Source organism: Pteropus medius, unplaced genomic scaffold (assembly GCF_902729225.1).
Source record: "Pteropus medius unplaced genomic scaffold, Ma_sr-lr_union100, whole genome shotgun sequence".
Lineage (NCBI taxonomy): Eukaryota > Metazoa > Chordata > Mammalia > Chiroptera > Pteropodidae > Pteropus > Pteropus medius.
Genome location: NW_024346065.1, coordinates 3,516,400 through 3,535,796, shown reverse-complemented (window position 1 = coordinate 3,535,796; position 19,397 = coordinate 3,516,400). Strand labels below are relative to the sequence as shown.

Here is a 19,397-nt window from a genome sequence, read left to right as displayed (position 1 = left end):
GCTATTACTACTACTAGTATTCTATAAACCACAGAACATCTATCTAGCAAAGGAAAACACAGACTCATAGAGTTAAAGTTTAGGAACTAAATCTGGCTTCCACACAGTTCAAGAATCTTTCCATGGTAATCAACACAGATCTCTACCTGGCCTCTGACCTGGTCTCTACCCAAATTCTTCTAGGAACAGAGTTCATTACCTTAAGAGGCAGTTTGGTTAAAAGTCCTTACATTCTGTAAAAGTTCACCGCACAGAAATTGTTCTCTTTGATGATCAGTCTAACCTCTGAAATAAGTGTTTACTCCCTCCCCGAGAGCTTGTGAAATATGTAAAGACAGCTCTTATTACTCCCCTTAGTATACTCTACTTAACACAACCAGTGTTCCTCTGACCTAGTTTATAGACTACTCATCGTCCAAGCTAGATCCTTTTGAATAGCCCAAAGTTTGTCAATGTATCTCTTAATTGACACCCAGGTCTGTATTCAATATTTGAGACATGGTCTAACTGGTATGGGCTACACTGTTACTATTACTTATTCCACTTATATTTTATTAATACTGTGTGAAACATGTTTTTGAGTAGTAGAATCACACTGATGGGTCATACAAAGCTTGTAGTAAATTAAAATTCACTGATACCACATCTAATTCTCTATTTTATATATTTGAAATTGTATTTTGCACTTAAATCCAAAACTCTATATTTCTTTCTTCTAAATCTCATCTTGTTTATCAGCCAAATGTTTCATTCTTTGAGACCAACTTGTATCTTGTTTGTGCCTTCTTTCTCAATTTAATTTCGTTTTCAAAGAAAATAACATCGTCTAATATGTTTTTATAAATTCATTTTAAAATTTATTTTTCCATTTCACACTATTTCCATATTTAATAACGTTAAAATGGGGTTAAATTAAATTAGAAATAGCTTAAAAAACAAAGTACTGATTTGCTTCCATTGAGAAGGGCCCCTGCAGATATGGCATACAGTCAGGTTCCCAACTGATTCCTCGTCATGTGCAGCCTCTGAAAAGAAAGGCCTCACAGAATAACTGAGGGAGCAATCGGGGTACCTCCATATGAGGGAATTCCTGGCAATATTAAAAAATCTTATTAATTCATTTTTATATGGAGAGGTTTTGTGTGTGTGTGTGTGTGTGTGTGTGTGTGTGTGTCTCTCTGGCCAGCTGGATTCATTCAAACATGTAAGTAGCACTTTCAATAAGCCAGACATTGTGCTTGAGACTCTAGGTAAAAAGTTAAAAGACACAATCTGCTTTCAAAAATTTAGAATTCAGAACAGGAGAAATACATGTAATGAACAAGTGCAATACAGCAAGATAACACCAACAACAGAAGCACACACAAGTACAGGGATGGCGAAGAAGAAATTATTAACAGAAACACTAGCTGAAACAAATGCTATCTGAGGTTGGTACTGGTATTAAAAATGAACAAAAAGTTCTCCAGGTGCATAGGGCAGATAGGAGAAGGACATTACAAGCGGAGGGAGGAATATGTGCAAGGATATGAAGGGCATGAAGCATCATGGCATAGATGAAAAAGCTCAAGCAAATTTAACATGTACTGTAAGAGTAAAATACCAAATTTTGAAGACTTACTAAGAAAAAAAGGTAAAAATACCTATTGATAATTTCCTTTTGATTTTTAAGGTGACCTTTTCCTATTGTAGTAAAACATACATAACACAAAATTTACCATTTAAACAATTTTTAAGTGTACAATTCAGTGGCATTAAGTACATTCACAATGTAGTGCAACCATCACCATTACCTGTTTCCAGAACTATTTCTTATCCCAAACAGAAACTCTGTACCATTAAGCAATAAACTCACATTCCCCCTTTCCCGAACCCCTGATAACTTTCCTTATACTTTCTATCTCTATGAATTCCATATTGATTTTTTATATCTATGTTGAAATAATATTTTGGATAAGGGTTAAATAAAACGTGTTATTAAAAGTAAGTTTACCAACAATAAATTGCATAGAAGAAAACATAGGAACTAAACTCAAGGACCTTGGACTTGAAGAGGATTTTATGAATTTGACAAGGCAAGGGAAGTAAAAGCAAAATTAAATGAATGAGACTACATCAAACTTAAAAGCTTCTGCACAGCAAAAGAAACCGTCAACAAGGTAAAGAGACAACCATCTAAATGGGAAAATATTGCTTGCATTTGCAAGCAATGCCTCTGATAAGGGCCTAATATGCAAAATGTACAAAGAACTCGTACAACAACAACAAAAAAACAATCCAATTAAAAAATGGGCAGAGGACCTGAATAGACACTTCTCCCAAAAAGACATACAAATGACCAACTAACATGAAAGGATGTTCAACATCGCTAGTTATTAGGGAAATGCAAATCAAAACCACAATGAGATACCATCTCACACCTGTTAGAATAGCTATTATCAACAGGATAAGTAATAAAAAGTATTGGAGAAGATGCGGAGAAAAAGGTACCCTCATACACTGCTGGTAGGACTGCAAATTGGTACATCCACTATGGAAAACAGTATGGAGGTTCCTCAAAAAACTAAGAATTCATCTAACATATGATCCAGCAATCCCTCTACTGGGTATTTACCTCAAAGACTTGAAAACTCATATCTGAAAAGATATCTGCATACCGATACTCATAGCAGCTTTATTCACGGTGGCCAAGACATGGAAGCAACCAAAGTGTCCTACAATAGATGACTAGATAAAGAAGATGTGGTACATATATACAATGGAATATTACCCAGCCATAAGAAGAGATGAAATACTGCCACTTGTGACAGCATAGATGGACCTTGAGATAATCATGCTGAGTGCGACAAGCCTGACAGAAAAAGTTGAAAACCACATGGTATCACTTATATGTGGGATATAAACCTAAAAGCAACAAACAAACAGGGCAAACAAACAGAGGCTCAGGGACATAGACAATAAACTAGTGGTTACCAGAGGGTGTGGAGGAGAGAGAGGAGGTAGGTGGGGTAAAAGGGGTCAAATATGTGGTGACAGAAAGAAATCTAACTATGGGCGGTGAACACACAATGCAATATATATATGCCTTCCTGTTGAATTGTACACCTGAAACTTACTGGATTTCGTTAACTAGTGTCACCATTAAAAAAAAATAATAATAAGTTTACTTTGTTTCTGCTTATGTTTTTAATGTGGCTACTAAAAAACTTTATTTATGGAGCTCACATTATATTGTTACCGGAAAGTTCTGTGCTAGAGTGTAATGTGCGAGAAAGGAAATAGAGATAATGCTAGAGTGAGTAGATACAAGTCAAGTCATGAGGGGCCCTATGTTACCCTATAAGATAAAACAATAGGTAATAGAACCAATACAGATTAATAAGGGGGAGTGACAGGATCAGGCTCATATTTCAAAGAACACCATGCCGGCAGTGTGGGTGCTAGATCGGAGGAGGGCAAGGCTAGAGACGGGGAGATCTGTTAGAAGACTCACGATAGTAGAGCCAAGAAAGGAAGAAGATCCGAATCGGCAAAAGAAGGCAGAATGAAAAAGAACCACAGTTCCTAAAAGAATGGCTACTCACTATTTTACAACTACTCAAAACGACCAGGCATATGCACACACACAAACCTAGGTATAAACTCAACATGAAATATGTAAAATCAATAGGAAGAAAACTAGAAAACTTTACCGAAGATATAGAAGAAGAAGACTGGAAGAGCAGAGATATATTATAGCAGCTATCACTCACAGAGCACATATCATGTGCCAAGCACTTTAAATGTATACATACTTATGTATACATTACTCATTTAATTCTTTCAACAACCCTCTGCAGAAGATACTATAATTATGTTATTTTTTAAATAAAGAGATTGTTTTACAGAATTACTCAAAATACTATATGAATTCAATGCAAACTTAACTTTTAAAAACTTTTTAAAAATTGAATTGGCCATCAAGAAAGTACAAAGACAACTTAGAGGATAGGAGAAAATATTTGCAAATCAAATATCTGGTAAGGGCATGTATCTAGAATACATAAAAAGAACTTTTACAACTAAATAATAAAAAGATAAATAAACCAATTCAAGGATCTGAACAGATGTTTTTTCAAAAAAGATATACAAATGGCCAATAAGCACATAAAAAGATGCTCAGTGTTATTAGGGCAATGCAATCAAAACCACAATGAGACACCACTTCATACCCACTAGGATGGCTCTAATCAAAAAGACAGATAATAAGTGCTGGCAATAATATAGAGAAATTAAAACTCTCGTACATTGCTGGTGGAAATGTAAAATTGTGCAGCTGCTTTGGAAAACCCTTCAGCAGTTCCTCAGGTGATTAAACAGTTGCCACGACCCAACAATTCCACTCCTAGGGATATATATCCAAAAAGAATGAAAACATATGTCTGCACAAAAGTTCACAGCAGCATTATTCATAATACCCAAAAAGTAGAAACAACCCAAATGTTCATCAGCTGATGCATAAAATATAGCGTACCCATGATGTTATAGGTTGTATTGTGTCCACCCAATAGATATGCTGAAATTCTAACCTCCGGTACCTGTGAATGTGGCCTTATTTGGAAATAAGGTCTCTGTACAAGTAATCAAGTTAAAATGAAGTCATCCTAGAGTAGAGTGAGCCTTTAATCCAACATAACTGGTGTCCTACATGAATGGGAGAAGAGACACAGAGACAGACTCCCACGGAGAGAATTACAATGTGAAGACAGAGACAGCAGTTGGGAGTTAAGCAGATGCAAAACAAGGAACGCCAAGGATTGCCAGTAACCACCAGTAGCTAGGAAGAGGCAAAAAGGAATCCCCGCTAAAGCCCTCCGAGAGATGGTACTCCTCTGCTGACAACTTGATTTTGGACTCTGTAGCCTCCAGAACTGTGAGAGAATACAGTCCTGTTATTTTAAGCCACCCAGTTTATTATTGTAGCCCCAGGTAACAAATACACTACAGGATGGAATTTTATTCAGCAGCAAGAAGGAATGAGTACTAACACATGCTACAACATGGATGAACCTTTAAAACACGCTATGTGAAAGAAGCCAGTACAAAATACCACAAATTGTATGATTCCACTTATACAAAATACTCAGGTCTATAAAGCAGAGAGATTAGTGGTTGCCTAGGGCCAGGTAATGGGGAATAACTGCTAATAGGTATGGGTTTCCTTTTGGGGTGATAAAAATGTTCTAAAATTAGATGTGGTGGTGGCTACACAACTGTGAATATATTAAAAATCACAGAACTGTACACTTTAAATAATGAATTGTGTGAATGACATCTCAATAAAGCCACTTAAAAAAACTATTTGACAAGCTGATTCTAAAATTAATCTGGAAAGGATAAGACTAGCGCCCAAATATTGTTTTTTAAACAATGAGCACATGAGCTGATAAAGTATATGACTTCCAATAACATAACAATAATAATAATCATGGGGAGTATTTACCCTACTAGATACCAAAGTATAATGGATATTTAATATAGGATGTTGTGGTATTGGTCCAGCAAAATAGAAAATTAGGCCACAAAATCTTACTAAAAGTCAATCTAAAAATTTTATGTCCTAAGAATTTGGCTTGGTAACTGTCGGGTTGGAAGCTCCACAACATGGCCGGACAGGAATGTGAGCTAAACCCATTTATGGCTAAAGTCTTACCAAACTGCTGCCAGCCCTCAAGGAAATTATAATCTAAAATTACAATGGCTATTATGAAGAAAATTCCAATTAGATAAAATCATTTAAAAAGTGCACGTAAAAGTAAGGATTCCCAAATTGAGCAAATAGAATGAGATACATATTTTAATTGGCATGCAGAAGTTCACCAAAGTTTTCAAAATTTCTAAGTAGCTTCACAGAAAGATTTATTTAAAAAGGCTAATGAAAAATTAAAAACATAAGCGGTACCTAAGACAAGAGACCATAGGACAAACTTAACTATTATTGTTCCACCCTATCCTCTATTTCAGTACTCATTCTAATACCCCTCTGTCTGAACTGCCTTTCCACTCTAAAAAGACTATTGAACAGTTACCTTTTTAAAATAAAACCACCTGAGGCTACAGATCTTTCTGGGGTAATTTTCACTTCTAGGTCAAAGACCTAAGAGCATTAATCAGAATGTCTTAAACCCAGGGAGGACCCTCAAAAGTTTTTCTAAATGCATTACATCCAGAGGCCAAAGAGAGGGGGAAATAAAATTTCACATTGTCTCTTCCTTTCCACCTGCAGACCAATTGCTTTTGGCTGTCTTTGGCAGCGGCTCTGGATCTTAGGGAGTAGTAACCTCTGCACCCCGTTGGGGTTGTTTAATACCACCAGAAATATGTACTGTTTGTCCCAGCTGAAATCTGACAAGATATTTGAAAAGATTTAATAATTTTATTTTATCAGAAATTTGGCCAAATTGGAAGCAAATGTCAGAGCCTGGTAAAAAAATGTACTGAGAGGTAAAGAAATATTCCAGCAATGGGTGGATGGATTTGTCAGTCTTTTGCCACCATTTAGGTAGTGACTCAATTCTTGAGGTATTAAAAACAGCTGTCCTTGCTTTACAAATGAAGTCTTTATAGGACCAGAGGTGTGGCTACAGAAACTATTCAAAACCCATCAATTCATTTTACCATCTCAAAACCTCCCCTATTCACCTCAAAAGGCTGACAAATATTGGCTTTAGGAAACCAAAGTCCTTTCAGAAGAAGCTTGCATTTCTTCCATTATACCTTTGAGATATGAATACTTGGTCTTCTCCAAGAACAATTATCTGGGCCATCTTCTGAAATGCAAATTTCAGAAAGGCAATTCTTCTAAAAAAAAACAGCCATCTGAGCAGATCAGTTTAACTTATTACAACTGTTCTTTTCTAAAGTACGGTTGGTGGCCCTCCTTGTAGAAACACATGTCATGTAAGTATCGGAAGGAAGAATGAATGGAAGGAAGGAAGGAAGGAAGAGGAAGGAAGGAAGGAAGGAAGGAAGGAAGGAAGGAGGAGGTGGTGAGGGGAGGAGGATGTGGGCTTAATAGCCAGTGGAGGAAGGAAGGAAGGGAGGAAGAAAAGGAGGGAAGAGGGAAGGAAGATAGGCCATAGAACAGGAGTTTAGAAATAGACTTTGTGAGTGTGAGAAATCAGTACATGATAAATGTGGCATTTGAGATTAATGAGGTCAAGACTGGACTAAATATTATTCAGAGTGACACTGTTTGGAAAATAATTATGCACTCATCATTTATAAGAGAAAACCCTGCTTTGTCTCGGGGTAGAGTAGAGTTTTTCAACCTCAGAACTAGTAATGTTTTAGGCCAAAAGTATTCCTTGTTGTGGAGGGCTATCCTGTATACTGTAGGATGTTCAGCAGCATTCCTAGCTTCTACCCACTAGATGCCAGTAGCACTCACCACCCCAATGGACAACCAAAAAATGTCTCCTGACATTGCCAAATGGCCCCTAGAAGGCAAAATATCTCCTATTTGAGAACCATTGGAGTAGGGAATGAGAGCCAGAAAATACAAAATACACACGTAAAAGACTGATATACTTAAATGTAAAATTTTTAACTTTGGTTCAACAAAAATGCCATATGGCTAAAAGACAAGCAACAACTTTAAAAAGCACTAAGTTGGTAATATATAAAACATATATACATAACGAAAGATTAATATCCAAAATATTAAAACACTGCTATATATAAAAAGATAACCCAATAGAAATGAGACATTTCTCAAGAGAGGAAATACAAATAGCTAACAACCATGAAACAATAATCTAACTAGTAACTAGTTTCACATTAAAATGTCCACATCCTGCCATCTAGCAATTCCACCTGCGGTCTCTACTCTTGAGACATGCTCACAGGAGCACACTGGAGGGACGTGGAAGGCTTTTCTATGCCACAGTGAAAACAGTCTGACGGTGAAAAACTAAGCAATCTATGGAATCTCACATACTATGGAATCTTAACATACTATGGAATTTATAGAGCAAATAGAAAGAATAAGGTAGATCGCTACATATTGAAGAAGTTCTAAGACCCATTTTTAAGCACAAAAAGTTGCTGAATAGGTAGAATTAACCATATTTGTAAAATACACTTTTGTAAGTTTAACACGAATAAATCTTGTACGTACAAACACTTGTCAATAAATGTAAAGAAAAAGAAATAGAAAAACACACCCCAAACGGATAACAGTCCTTATTTTGTGGCAAGAGCCTAAAGAAGAAAAAAATGGAAGTGAAAAAAGGTCAAAGAGAATCTATTTTGTTTAAATTTTTTACATGAATGTTTTACAAGATTGTATGCATGGACTACGACTAAAATAAATATAAAAGAATACATGCATTTTTAAAACAAGCTCAACTTGACAAAAAGTAATCATTCCTTACCCCTATTAAATCTTTTCTCCTGCACTTTCTAATTCTGATAATTAACAAAACCTTTCAGTGTCCTTATAATATGACTAAAAAAAATATGGTATAATTTGGTGTTTGCAGTGGGTATCTAAGGGAGCTCGTTTACGTCCAATAGTACATCGAAAGCTTACGAAGGTTTGGGTTTGTTTATATTTCAATGAGCAGGCATCAATTTTGTAATAAATAATCATTAACATTCTAGTTTTTTGATCTACTCCAAGGTTATGGGGATTAAAAAAAAAAAAAAAAAAGGTGTCTTCCAGCAAGGCCCAAAGCAGCGGGTGTGGCATGTGAAGAAAGGGGTGGTAACAAAGGGAGGCGGGGGTAGGTCCCCATGAATCAAGGGGAGGGAACTGTAACTGGACGCGTGGAACAGGCAGCACCCAAGGAGGTGCCAGGTGCTGCGCGCGCTGCTTCCTTTTTACTGGGTCAAGAAGCCACGAAGGTTTGGTTGGTGCTCGTAAGGAGGATAAGGGGATACGATGGGACTGTCTGGGGACGGCGCGGGGGGGCCGCGCACCTGGGTTCTCAACCACCCCCGCCGCGAACCAGCAGCGCCAGGAGGCCGCGCCGGGGGGGCGGGGAGAGGGGCAGGGCCAAGTTGCCCTGGGACTGCTGGGTTCACACAATCAGTCACCCCCGCACATGGTGACATTACCAGCTCCACGTCCCCTCTCCTCAATCTGCATTGGCAACCCCGTCCGCCCCTCGCACAAACCAGGTGAAAGGCCTCGCCGACCCCTGATCCTGACTTACCTGCGGTTCAGATACCACTCGAACACCTGCGGCACCGCACGCTGAAGAACTGGAACCTCTGCAGCCACCTGCGCGCACCCACCCGGATCCACTGGGGCCGAAACCACTTCCTGCGACGGGCTAGGAAGACGTAATCTCAGCTGGGGTGTACAAATGGGCGGCGCCATCTTGTACGGAAGCTGCTGGGGCAGCTCTTGCCTCTCCGGTTTTCCACTGCTGAACAAAGGGTCTGTTTGAAAGGCTTAACGTCTCTTCAGAAAAGTGGTGTTTTTGTTTTTTGGCGTGGTAATTTTGTTTGTTTTAGTTTGGGATTTGAAGGGAGAAACCTCTGGAACCCTCACAAATGCAATGTGGGACATCTATTTGTCATCATTACTAATCAGCTCCAGTAGTGTTTCTGAACTGCAATAATTTTAACAGTTAAATGATGAACGTAAACAAGAGAGACACTTGTCTAAATAATGTATTACTACTACTACTAATAATAATGTATTACTCATTAGCGGTGTATTTTGTACTATTGCCATTATAATTTATGACATCTTAAAGTAACAATACCTTCTGTTTAAAATCGTTCATTCAGCCACTTTTATCAGCAACTATTATCAGCAACTATTATATTTGAGGCAGCTAACATGTAACTATGTGCTATTGCTTTATCAAAGAACGTGTAAATCAGAAGAAAAAAGATGTGCATAAACTATAAGAGATAACTGCCATTTGTTGACTATGTGATCACAGTGTGCTAAGAACTTTGCAAAACATTTTACATATTTTATCATTTAATCTTCATAATAACCTGATGAGGCAGTAGTATTATTAGTGCCATTTTCCATAAAATTGAGAAAAGTTAAATAAAATAACAAGTAAGCAGTGGAGCTGGGAATCAAACCTCAGTATATCTGATTGCAAAGCTTGTTGCCCTCACCCTCTGCATTACATTATCTCCAGTACAAGAGGAAGGTTCTAAGTTCCATTAGAAAAGTATCCATAAAGGGAAAATTTCTGGTAGATAAAGAAGATTAATACCCTGCATTTTAATCTGCTCTATCTTGAAACACATAAAAAGCAAATAGTAAAGAGTAAATGAAGCAAATAGTAAAGAGTAAATGCAAATTAAAATCATAATGAGATACCATTACATACCCACCAGAAAGGCTAAAATGAAAAAGACAGAAAATACCAAATCTTGGCAAGATTGTGGAGCAACTAGAACTCTAATATGCTGCTGAAAGAAACATAAATTGTACTATCACTTTGTTAAACAGTTTGGCAGTATAAGCTAAAGCCGAATATATGCATAGTCTTAGTCCTAACAATTTCACTCCTAGGTGTATATCCAACAGAAATGTGTACATAAGCTCACTAAAAGGCCATGTATAAAGTTCCTACCCATACTTTACAATAGCCCCAAACTGGAAACTACTCAAATATCCATGCTGTTAGAAGTCAATGTAGTCCTTACACTTGGAGTAATGACTCTGGAAGAGAACATGGGGAGGCTCACGAAATGCCGATAATGTTCTATTTCTTCATCTGAGTGCTCGTTTACATGTGTGTTCAGATTGCATATTTGTGGGCACTTTTCTGAATGAATATAAACTTCAATAAAAAATTTTTTCTAATGAAAGGAAGGGAAAAGTTTACAAACCCAAAGAAAAAGAACAGGAGAGAAGATAATGGCAGACAGACAAATGTCAATATAATTTTAGAAAACAAATTAGGTTAAAATGGCAGAATATTGACATTTCGAGGATCCCATAATGAACTGTCTGCATCCATGAGCAATCACCCTACATTGAAGGCCCAGTCAACAAGTCCCATCCGTGCGTAAAGATTTTCCAACCAGCTTTTTAGTACCTCATTCTTTGTTTTAGTCCATTTGGGCTGTTTATAACAAAATACCATTTATTGGATGGCTTATAAGCAACAGAAGTTTATTTCTTACAGTTCTGGAGGCTAGAAAGTCCATGGCCAAGGTGTTGACAGATTTATTGTCTGGTAAGTGGTTGCCTCCTGGTTTATAGACAGCTCTCTTTTCACTGTGTCCTCACTTGGCCAAAGTGGTAGTGTGCTCTCTTGGGCCTCTTTTATAAGGCACTAATCCCATTCATGAGAGCTCCCCCCTCGTGTCCTAATCACCCCCAAGTCCTCCACCTCCTGATACCATTATATTAGGAGTTAGTTTTCAACATATGAATTTAGAGAAGACATAAAACATTCACTCTATAGCACTCTTAAATACGAAGACATCCAAGAATCACTAGTCATTGCAGAAATGTCTTCAATACTATTAACATTGTCTAAAGAACATGTATAAAACTCTGTACCCAGCATTTTGAGAACACATATACTTTTGAAACATAAATTAGTTTCGATTTAGGCCACTGAAGCAACTTTCTACAAATTGCAAAAGAACTGCTCTCATTCTCTGACCATATTACAATTAAGTTAGAAATCAATAATAAATCTTTGAGAAGAGTAATAAAACAAAGTCCTGTGAAATTGATCCAGATAAAAGAGAAATAGCAACAAATTAATACTAGGACTAAAAAGGAGGATATCATAAAATATAGCAGAGGTTTAAGAAACAAGAAAATATGATGAACGACTTTATACCAAAAAAAATTGATTAGATAAGACAATGAAAAGACAAGCCACAGACTGGGTGGAAATACCTGCAAAATATATATGTAATAAAGATTTGTTATCCAGACTACACAAAGAACTTTTGAAACTCAATAGCCCAATTAAAAAGTAAACAAAATATCTAAATAGACACCACACCAAAAAAGATATACGATATTCAAATAGCATATGAAAAGATGTTCAACATTATATATTATTAGGGAATTGCAAAATAAAACAACAATGAGATACCAGTATCACTGAATGGCTAAATTCCGTTAGAATGGCTAAAATCCAAACACTGACAATACCAAATGCTGACGAGGATGTGGAGCAATAGGAACTCTCATTGCAGAATGGGAATGCAGATCGTACAGTCACTTCTGAAGACATTTGTCAGTTTCTTAATAAAACTAAACATAGTTCTACTATACAATCCAGATTCATGTTCTTAGGTATTTATCTAAATGAGTTGAAAGCTTAAGTCCATACAAAAACCTGCAGAAATGTTTATAACAGCTTTAGTAATAAATTGAAAGCAACCAAGATGCCCTTCAATAGGTGAATTGATAACCAAACTGTGGTACATCCATAAAATGACATATTATTCAGTGATAAAAAGAAATACGCTATCAAGCCACAAAAAGACATGGAGGAAATGTAAACACATGTTGCTAAGTGAAAGAAACCAGTCTGAGAAGGGTGCATAACTGTATGATTCCAACTATATGTCATTCTGGAAAAGGCAAAACTATGGTGACAGTAAAAAGATCAGAGGTTTCCGAGGAGGAAGGGAGGGATGCATAGGTAGAGCACAGAGGATTTTTAGGGCAGTGACACTATATGATATTGTAGTAGTGGACACATGACATTATGCGATGTGTCAAACCGATAGAACTGTGCAACACAAAGAGGAAACCCTAAAATAAACTATGGACTTCAGTTAGTAATAAGGTATCCATATTGGTTTATCAGTTGTAACAAAGGTACCACACCAGTGCAGGATGTTAATAATAAAGGAAACTGGGGTGGTATATAGGAACTCTCTGTACTTTCTGTTTAAATTTTCTGTAAACCTAAAACTGCTCTAGAAATAAAGTAAAAAAAAAAAAAGTTCACACCATGAACTGCTCTATTTATCTAAAAATGTTTTATTCATTTATTCACTAATTCCAAGGACAACTTAATGCCAAGCACTAGGATATCATGTACAGAAAAGTCCAGAGGAACTGTGGCAGGAAGTGCTAGTGGCCTACTCAATATCCATTCTCTCCTTCTGTTCGGGGCAGGGGCGCATTTAAAAACTGCACTTACGTGTTTTTTTGTCTCCATTGGGAATAGGTATGGCCATATGACTAATTTCTGGCCAACGAGGTATAAACAAAAGTTTTTGCATTGGACTTCAGGTAAAGTTCTAAAAATGGATGCAGACAACTGCCATAGGCCTTTTTCACTTTTTTATTGTTGCCTTTCCACTTATTTATTGCTAAGACTAGGGCCTGATGGCTGGCGCTCCAACAGCTCTCTGAGACTGCAGCGGCACCTTGAAGATGCTTAGGAAAGTAGAGTAGAGAGAAAGAAGACGCCTGGGTCCTTTATGCCTTCTGTAGTTTCCATACTAACCCTGAACTACCTACCTCTGGACTTCTTTTACATGTGAAAATAAACTAATTTTTTTAAACCATGATAGTGAAGTGTGACGTAGAACCCCATCCCACTGTAGGCAGTAACACCATATGATATTGTAGCAATCCCTAACTGATACAGGAAAAGAAAGGTTTTAATAATGAATGCATGCCACACAGAACTAAAACCTGTTGAATAGAGTGTTCAGCATGGAAGATACACGATAAAGATTTTTAATATGACACCTTATTTGCTTGTTTACTGTGTTGAAGATAAAGTCAAAACTTAGAGGACCCACTAAAGAGGCTCTTTCTGAAAAACCTATTTCCTTTCATTGAAATTCTATCCATCCTTTCTGTTCACTGATCCATAAACTTTTAAAATACTATTAGGTACAGTACAGATTATAAAAATATGTAGCTATTCACTCAAGAAGCTTGCAAGCTAGTTGGAAACAAAAAGACTGTTAGTAAGTGAGAAAAGGTATATTTTTTGGTGGTTTAGAGATATAGGGAACTTTTTTTTTCTCCCAAGGAGCTGGAATGAGACTACTTCTTGGGAACAGATGTCTGTATTCGTTTTGAAGAAATTCATGAAGGCTCCTTAGAATGAGAGTGAGACACACACATCTCCAGTGAGACACGTTAACCTAACAATAGGGTTTGAAAGGCTGGTGAATCAGCATTTGTTCTGCTGTGAGTGATGTGATTGGAGGCTGAGCTGAACTGCTTTGTAGGGCAAAGAGGTGAAGATTTAGAAGATTTAGGGGAATCAATTAGAGATGAAGGAGTCAGCAAGGCTCCAAACTTCCTGGGAAAAAGACAAAGTCATCTCAGACGACAGACTTGAGGGGAGAAAGAAATGTTTAAAATGTTTGGGGAGTTAAGTTTAAGTTCTTTGCTATGGGGTATATGCATATTATACAACCTCATCCATCGTAGGTAAGGTTCAACAAAGTCTTATTATTCTCTAATGCTTTTATTCCAATAGATTCTTTAGAATATGAATAGGTGTTAAATTTTACATACAGGTTGCAAGAGGAACAGACAAAGGTTATTTCTAGGCTTTCTGGAGCTGGAGGGGAAAGGATGGATTGCTGACATCTATCTAAGTCACAGAGAAAAGAGCACACAGGAAAAGACCACCAGTTAAAGATGATGGATTGGTCCACATTTAACTCCACTTCCTCCTGAAATCCCTTCAAAAAAAATGAGAAAAACACAAAACTTCAATCTAAAAAAGACAAGACCACCCAAATGAGAACAAACAGAAGCTATTTATTCAGAGCTTGTTGTCGTAGGGAGTCAGCCACCATCACTTGTGTTTGGCAGAGACTCGAAGGACTCAGGCAGAGGAGTGTGAAAACTTTATAGTGAAAAAAAAGAAAAAAAAAAGAGAGAAGGCCTCAGATATGCTCTGATTGGAGGTCACTGTCATGGGGAAGCTAGAGGTGTGCTAACTAGAAGCCAGGCTTATGCTATTGGACTGGTTTTCTCTGATTGGTCCTGTGCTGAAAGTGGGAGCAAAATATGAGGAAGGTGACTCAGTTCAGACCATTCTGAGCTGGTTGTCTCAGAGGCTGTGGTTTGCTTTCCCAGGCTGGTGGCTGCAAAGGTTATGGGTCAGAGTTCTATTGTCATTTATGGTCTAGCCATTATCTGTTTGTCTCTCAGAAAACAGAATAGGAGATAAAATCATGAACATTTTGGAAGCTGGAAAGCAAAAGAATTGTGGGAAATCTTAGCAGACTCATCATCTGTCAAAGGGCAAGCCAAGAGCAAGCCTGATTTCCTCCCAGAGAACCACCAAAAAGCTCAAGGATGGGGAACACCAGGTACCTCAAGAAGCAGGGGTTAAATTGGGACTAAAAGCAGAATAATTGATTAAAAGTCTATTTCAGAAGCAGTTAGACCACCATTCCTTAGTTCCTAAGTAACTGTCCCTTCTGGCTCAGGCAAGAAAGAAGGCTCAGGATGATTCCCTGAAGAGAGTAAAGTCTAGTTAAGGATAGGGGTGCCATACTAAAAATATGAAGATTCAGTGAAAACTATTTACTTTTTCTCTCAATCAACAACCAATGTTAGAAGCCAATGTTAAAGAAAAATTTTGAGATAATTTCGTTATGAGCATATATCAAAATTTTGTTACTATCTTGTAACAAGGGAGAAGGTCTATCGTAGGATGTAGGAGAAAATATGAGATATTTTTAAATGGACCAAAAGGTTATCAGGAAATCAAAAATTATGCATTGTTTTAAACATACCTTTCCCTCTTTTCAGATTTAATGGAGTTTATGACTTTTATTGTCTTTGAACTGTTTTACAACTCTGAAGAAATATAAGCTAATTTGTAGAAAACAGATAGTAATGCAAATAATTATTGTCTTTAGACATGAAAATAAATTCTGTTACTTGAAGTTTCTATTGGCATCCCATCCCTATGCCCTATAATAAGCCAACTTTGTATCTATTAGGAATGTTGATTTTAACATTTCTGATGCGCTTAGATATTTATCTGGTCTTTGGATTTTCCTCTGAACTGATTGTAACATCTTTTTCAGTTCCCTCATTAATTAATGAGTTCAATTAAATCTTTGGCATGTATTTATTTCATATCTATACCTGAGTCATGATTTTCCTTTTAACTATTATTCTTTAAGAAGTGCAAGATTTACTTTAGGTTGGGATATTTGGGAGAAAAGGAAATTGGTTAGACAATTATTTTATATTAGACACACAAAGAAATAATGTTTAGTAAAAGTCACTGCACTTTTAACTGAAAGGTGAGTGGGTAAATAACTGGTTTCTCAGAAGTTTTAGCCCCATTAGTTTATTAGAATTTTGTATAGTCATTTTCTAGGAAGAAATTCTTTCTTCCTAGAAGGACACTGTAAATTACATCATGCAGAAAGACTGCATCCTAATCTTAGTTTGGATTTTTTCTTTTACAAGATAATGATTCCCAAATATCCAGTCTGAAGCTGCATCTCTAAATACCAATTATACCAGTGTACTCAAAGTTATGGGTTGAGATGAGAAGAGGGTCTTGCTCCAGAATGTAAATCAGCATTCTTCTTCCTTCACTGAAAAAAATCTTCCTACAGAAATGTCAAAGGAACTAAAATATGGTACTTGCTGACATAGATACTTTATGTTCTGCCACAAGCTTTTATCTTATTGAGGACCGATAAAAATAATGTGCACAAAATGTGGTATGTACCTAAAATGGAATATTATTCATCATTAAAAAGGAATGAAATTATAATACATACACAGCATGGATAAACCTTGAGGATATGTTAAGTGCAATAAGCCAGACACAAAAGAACAAATAATGTATGATTCCACTTATATGAGGTAGCTAGAGTAGTCAAATTGATAGAGACTGTAATAGAATAGTGGTGGCCAGAGGCTAGTGGGAGGGAGGAACGGGGAGTTATTGTTTAATAGTGCAGAGGTTCAGTTTGGGATGATAGACAAGTTCTATAGATAAATAGTGATGATTGTTGCAAAACAATGTGAATATGCTTAATGTTACAGAACTATATACTTAAACATGGTTAAAATGGTAAATTTTAAGTTATACATATATGTTTTACCACAATTTAAAAAATGATTAAAATGATGCATTTTGTGTTATGTATATTTGTCACAACTTTTTAAAATTGCAGACTGGCTAGTCCAGAGACCACAATTTGAATTGTGCTTATATTAGACTCTAGGCTTATCAAATTAAATTTATCAATCCCAACAGATATTTTCACATGCTACAAACTAGCTCCTCTCTTCTCCCCACTCCACATATATTCTACTTCTTTCTCCACTATTCATTTAGTTACTAATTCTAGAAAATTGTGAAAAGTACTAAACTCCTGCCTCTCCCTCATCCTTTTGGATGTACTCTGAACAATGATTGTCTAACTCTGCTTGTTATAAAGAATTGTTCCTCAGCTTCAAACCCAGTCTACACTATGCTTTGTGGTGCTAAGACTGGTTCTCTGCAATTCCCAGACTTCCTTTGCCAGGCTGGCTCTTTGTTAGGTTCTGCAAATAGTGAGAGACAGAGGCAGGAAGAGGAGAAAAAGGACTTGTTTCTTCCTGTTTCCTGTTTCTATCAGTGTCACCCAGGCAACAGTTCTTGTGTGAGCCACAGCAGTTGGTTCCAGCTTTTGACTACTTTACATATTCCCAGAAGGAGCCTCATCACATTCCTTAGAAATCCTAGTTAACAGCTAGCCAGCAACCCTCCATAGAGGTCTGAGTCTCAACACTGCAGTGCCCTCCTCTGAGCTACTGAGGCACCTGTATAAGTCAGCATCATGTTCTCCTCTAGGTCTGGGTTCCAACTCTCTAGGGCCCCTTCAAGTATTTGGTCCCAGTAATCCCAACTTTGACCTTTCCCCATCTATTTCTTGCAGTTTCTACTTCTTTATTCCACTTGCTCTTTTTAATTCTCCAATACCTGTGATATCTCCAATAACCCTTTGTCTTAACTTTCTCAGTTAAGGTAACTGCTATAGTTTCTGTATCTTTATTGAATTTTGACTAATATAGAAAATGGTCCCAAGAGTGGTTCAGGATATAGAATTCTATATCCGAAACAGACTTTCGGATATAGAATTTTGGGTTGATTTATCAGGTCATATCCCTAAATTCAATGTTGAGCAATTTGTCAGTGAGAGATGAGATGTAGTGGCATCATAAATAATCGACTTATCACCTTTAGTCATTTGTGTTGAAGTATCCACTAAGGCATGTGCTTTGGAGCCATATCTGACAATTTGATGGTAATGGTGACTATAATAATTGCAGGTGGGGAGTGGCTACATTTGAATTCACTGAAGAACTTACATAAGAAATGGAAATTTCAGGTTATTAAACATCCAGTTCAAGTCACAGACAGAGAACAAAATCTCCTATGAGAATCCTTTATTTTTTGTACCTACAGACTAATCTTGCTGAAAATCAAACATAAAATTTAATTGTGCAGGTTTCAGAATTACAACGTAAGTTGATTTCACAGCCTCACCAAACTCTTCAGTGAAATATAGGGCATTGATTGGGAACGGTGTGATACTAAAACTTGGAATGGAGACATTTGGGTTCAATGAAACAACATTAAGATTATGGAATGCCCAGATCTCTCTAAACCTCCAGTATCAATGGAAACAGACCTCCATCCTTTGCCTAGAAGCCCTGTAATAACATCATTTGAAGGATGTCTATTTTCTTCAAGTTTCACCCCAACCACTCATTGTTACCTGTAGATCAGGGTTTCTCACTGTGTTGGGCTGTGGATAATTCTTTGTTGTGAGGAGATGTCCTATGCATTGTAAGATGTTTGCAGCATTTACTACCTATAAAATACACACTTTAAATAAATAAAATATAAAGATACAGATAGTTTGAAAGCAAATAGATAAAGATATGCAAAAAGTAAGCATAAGAAAGTAAAGTGGCTGTATTAATATCAGATAAAAAGAGATTTCAAGATAAAAGGGGCATTAAAAGGGGCATTTTATAATAATAAAAGGATTAATATATCAGAAGACATAATGATCATAAATGTGTATATACCTAATAACAGAGCTTCCAAATATATGAAGCAAAAATTACAGAATTAAAAGGAAAATGGACAATTCCACAATCATAGCTGGAGATTTTAACATCCCTCTCTAGGCAATTGGTAATCACCAAAGATACAAAAGAACACTATCAACTCCTCTGTCCTAATTAATATATATAGAGAGAGAACTCTGTGCCCAACAACTGCAAATACACTGTCTTTTCAAGTGCAAATTGTATGTTCATCAGGTAGACCATATATGGTAAGCCATAAAACAAGTATTGATAAATTTTTAAACAATTAAATTTTAAAGAGTATTTCTCTGACAATGGAATTATAAATAAATGACAATAACATTCTATGAAAACTCAAAATATCTGC

General features: G+C 36.7%; 1 protein-coding gene and 1 long non-coding RNA gene across 4 annotated transcripts in view; one reads left to right on the top strand and one right to left on the bottom strand.

The window, feature by feature from the left end:
- Nucleotides 1-19,397, bottom strand: part of EXD2 (exonuclease 3'-5' domain containing 2) — a 67,516-nt gene that overhangs the window by 33,249 nt on the left and 14,870 nt on the right. For 2 of the 3 annotated variants that reach the window (XM_039875348.1, XM_039875349.1), the window contains one exon: nucleotides 9,198-9,317. The gene's annotated coding sequence lies outside the window, so the exon portion shown is untranslated. Of the gene's footprint in view, nucleotides 1-9,197; nucleotides 9,332-19,397 lie in introns of those variants that run through there. The other variant, XM_039875346.1, reaches the window with a different exon arrangement.
- LOC120612788 (uncharacterized) lies at nucleotides 8,709-9,910 on the top strand. The gene is made up of 2 exons (XR_005655536.1): nucleotides 8,709-8,886; nucleotides 9,163-9,910. It is a non-coding gene; the product is annotated as an uncharacterized LOC120612788 (long non-coding RNA).